We start from the raw sequence: 4,244 nt of genomic DNA, 5'->3' as shown, positions 1-4,244 counted from the left end.
CAGATGTCAAACCATAAATCCTTACTGCACTTATGATCTTGCGACTTTTTTTTTTTTTTTACCAAAGTTGTTGAAATGTAAACAGAACAAAGAAAAGCAGAATAAGTAGCCTTGGCCAAGAGAATTAGATGGTGGGATAGAAGTGTGTGCACACAGACGGTCAATTTTCTGGTGTCCTGATTGGAATTTTCTCTTACTAGGCAGTTGTTAAAAGTGGGCTTGTTGCTGTTCTTTTCCCCAACTAAGATGTTGTAATGGGGTGGTTACCGGCTCCTGCCCTGAGGGGTTTAAAACAGCCCTGGAGGAGGGCCTTGGAAGGGCAAGATGCCTGGGCTGATTGGGAGGAAGCAGGCTCAGCTGGGGCCACGACCCACTCAGGGCCAAGCTGGCCCTATAAAGGCTTGAGCCAGGAGCTCAAGCAGACAATCTCTCTCTGCGTTCAGAGAGAGAAGGGCCTGGCTGCAGGGAGCTTAACTAAGTGCCTAGAGTGGAGCAGGGCTGGGGAAAGGCCAAGGGAGCCGGGGAGCTCTGGCCTAGGAAAGCCCCAAGCTGCAGGCCTGGTAAGGCCTATTAGGTACTGGGTTGCAGGGGGCAGCCCCTGGGTAGGCAGAGGCAGCAGGTCTGAACCCCTTTGCCTGTGATGAGTGGCTGATACTGCAGTCTGCCCCAGTGAACGGGGGCTAGATGGAGACTGGGCAGTAGCCAAGACTGAGGCAAAGTGGGGATAGTGGGTGGGGGTTCCCCTGGGAGGGGGAGACCCTAAGACTGGGGGGGGGTACTGCCAGGGGGCAGCACCCCAGGTAAAAGCATCGGGGTCCAGGGAGGGACACAGGGGCCAGAGTACAGGCGGATCACCGCCCTGCAGAGGGCGCTCCGGAGCTGGAACGAGCTAATTCCCGGAAGTCACCAGCAGGAGGCACCGCAGGGGTGAGTCCGCTCCTCTACAGATGCTTACTGGGCAAAGTTATATTTGGTATGGTTAATTATCAACGGATGATATTTTGTCATTAGTTATCAGTTATGATATTTGTATATTTTTCATATAGAATATTGTGTGTGTGGTAAGGAAGCACTAAACTATATGCTACTCTAAAACAGTTTTATTAACATGAGTTTGAAATAGCTGTATTGGTAAAATTCCTATGGGAGAAAGATTGGGCCCTATGTAATAAGAATTATAAAATTATGACCCATCTCTCTTCAGCTGTTTTATTCATAGAATATTATTTGAGTTTCTCTAGGAAAAAGTCTTTTTGTGAGTATGTAGAGAATTAGAAGACATCTGGATATTTCCGCACGGATGATCTCCCAGGCATACAGGCTGTATTGCTTTTCTCTCAGGAAATCGTCTATTGTCTGGAAGTATCTCTTCAGTTTCAGGCTAGTGAGCAGGAGGTTCTCATTTCCTGGGCAGGCTATCTCCTTTTCCATCTCAGCACTCAAACATGTCTCCAGCTTCTCAATCTGCTGGTGAAGTCCATTTTGGAATTCCTTTATGGAAGTCCCATTCCAGGGAGCTTGGGTGAGATTTTTGTTAAAGATATGGAAGCGCTCTTGGAGGATCTTGGATGGCTACCTTGTGTAACGATGCGGTTCTGGCGGGACCCAACTGAGACTGCCAATTCAGGACAAATTGCTCAAACAGGGCAGTTACAGCCCTAGGCTGGGGTTTTTCCACCTCTAAGGCAAACCAAACCAGCCAGACAGTGAAGACTTTGGTCTCACCCCACTGGCTAACCACAAGTCACACAAGCAATTCCCTAAGACACTCCAGTTTCCCAGTATCCCCACCAGTGCCACTTGTTATGGGGACAAATGGTTATGAAAACCAATACCCCAAATAAAAGAAAAAAGGTTCTCTCGATCCCAAAGGACCAAGCCCCAGATCCAGGTCAATATACAAGTCAGATCTTGCCCATAAATCACGCTGTTGCCAATCCTTCAGAATCTAAAGGTTTATTTATAAAAGGAAAAAGATATAGATGAGAGTTAGAATTGGTTAAATGGAATCAATTACATACTGTAATGGCAAAGTTCTTGGTTCAGGCTTGTAGAAGTGATGAAATAAACTGCAGGTTCAAAATCAAGTCTCAGGAACATCCCCAGCTGGGATGGGTCATTCAGTCCTTTGTTTAGAGCTTCAGTTTGTAGCAAAGTCCCTCCAGAGGTAAGAAGCAGGATTGAAGACAAGATAGAGGAGAGGCATCAGCTTTTTATAGTCTTTTCCAGGTGTAAGAACACCTCTTTTTCCTTACTGTGGAAAATTACAGCAAAATGGAGTCTGGAGTCACATGGGCCAGTCTCTGCATACTTTGCTGAGTTGCAAGGTGTATCTGCCTTCTCTCAATGTGTATAGCTGATGGTCCTTAATGGGCCATCAAGCAGGCTAGGCAGAGCTAACACCAACTTGTCTGTGATGTCTCCCAGAAGCATAGCATAAGTTTGAAATACAGACAGTATAGAGCCAATATTCATAACTTCAACTACAAAATTTACACATGTATAGACAGCATAATCATAACCAGCGAACTATATACCCTTGTCTAAGACACCTCATTTGACCCCCTTTATACAAGATTTGGTGCCACTACAGGACCTTGGTTGCAACCATATTCTATATGGTCCCTGATTATATCAATAACACCACACCTTAGTATTCTTTTGCTGGGACAGTCGGATCTCTGGGCTTGAAAGCTGTCCTTTCATTTAGACATTGGAAGGGAAAGTTTCCACCCATTTTCTCCAGATGCTCTAAACTCTCACTGTTCATTCTGGTTTGTAGAACATGAAGCCTGTTACAGTCCGGACATGAGATTTCAATGGAGAAGACCAGCATGAGGCAAAATTGCAGCAAACTCCTCCTGATCATGATGATGTCTTAGATTCCCTGTGTTTGTGCAGAATTTGAGCAACTGGTGCCTGTTCAAAGTCTTTCATAGAATTCTGTGTTTTAGACCCATGTCTCTGAATGTAAGTATTCTGTAGGAGAAGGTTTTTCTTTCCTCACTTTCTAGTTTTCTTTTCTTTTTACTTTCAGTTTCCTACTTTTTAGTTAAGGAAGTGAACATCCAATCAGAAGATCAAAACCAAAAAGAGTCCCTTTTTAAATATTAATAAAACCCTACATTTCTTTCCTTAGGTTCCCCCCTTCCCCATTAGATAAAGAAAATGTAAAGGGTAAGAAGAGTATGATGTCTCACAGTTGTCATACAGTTACAGGTTAGAGTAGGGACCTGTCTGTCTACTCCCAGGTACCTGTAACTAGCATTGTTGGGTATGAATGTCTGTTACCTTAGGCCTGGTCTACACTAGGCGTTTATGTCGAATTTAGCACCGTTACATCGAATTAACCCTGCACCCGTCCACACCACGAGGCTATTTAGTTCGACATAGTGGTCTCTTAAATTCGACTTCTGTACTCCTCCCCAACGAGGGGAGTAGCGCTAAATTCAACATGGCCATATCGAATTAGGCTTGGTATGGATGGAAATCGACGCTAATAGCTCTGGGAGCTATCCCACAGTGCACCACTCTGTTGACGCTCTGGACAGCAGTCCGAGCTCGGATGCTCTGACCAGCCACACAGGAAAAGCCCCGGGAAAATTTGAATTCCTTTTCCTGTCTGGGCAGTTTGAATCTCATTTCCTGTTTGGACAGCGTGGCGAGCTCAGCAGCACTGGCAACGATGCAGAGCTCTCCAGCAGAGATGGCCGTGCAATCCCAGAATAGAAAGAGGGCCCCAGCATGGACTGATCGGGAAGTCTTGGATCTCATCGCTGTGTGGGGCGATGAGTCCGTGCTTTCCGAGCTGCGCTCCAAAAGACGGAACGCAAAGATCTATGAGAAGATCTCTAAAGCCATGGCAGAGAGAGGATACAGCCGGGATGCAACGCAGTGCCGCGTGAAAATCAAGGAGCTGAGACAAGGCTACCAGAAGACCAAAGAGGCAAACGGACGCTCCGGATCCCAGCCCCACACATCCCGTTTCTACGAGGCACTGCATTCCATCCTTGGTGCGGCCGCCACCACTACCCCACCACTGACCGTGGACTCTGAGGATGGGATATTGTCCACGGCCGGTTCCTCGGACATGTTAGCGGACGGGGAAGATGAGGAAGGAGATGAGGAGGACGAGGCAGTCGACAGCGCTTCCCAAGCTGATTTCCCCGACAGCCAGGAGCTCTTCATCACCCTTACAGAGATCCCCTACCAACCCTCCCCAGCATGTAACCCTGACACAGATT

The 4,244-nt window shown here is 46.9% G+C and overlaps 1 pseudogene; it reads right to left on the bottom strand.

Moving 5' to 3' along the window:
* Positions 1–1,209: 1,209 nt before the first annotated feature.
* LOC135879252 (interferon kappa-like) lies at positions 1,210–2,869 on the bottom strand (annotated as a pseudogene).
* Between the last annotated feature and the right edge of the window lie 1,375 nt (positions 2,870–4,244).

Source organism: Emys orbicularis, chromosome 5, assembly GCF_028017835.1.
Source record: "Emys orbicularis isolate rEmyOrb1 chromosome 5, rEmyOrb1.hap1, whole genome shotgun sequence".
In the NCBI taxonomy this organism is placed as follows: Eukaryota; Metazoa; Chordata; order Testudines; family Emydidae; genus Emys; species Emys orbicularis.
The sequence above is the reverse complement of the archived record's forward strand: the minus strand, read 5'-3'. Positions and strand labels throughout refer to the sequence as shown.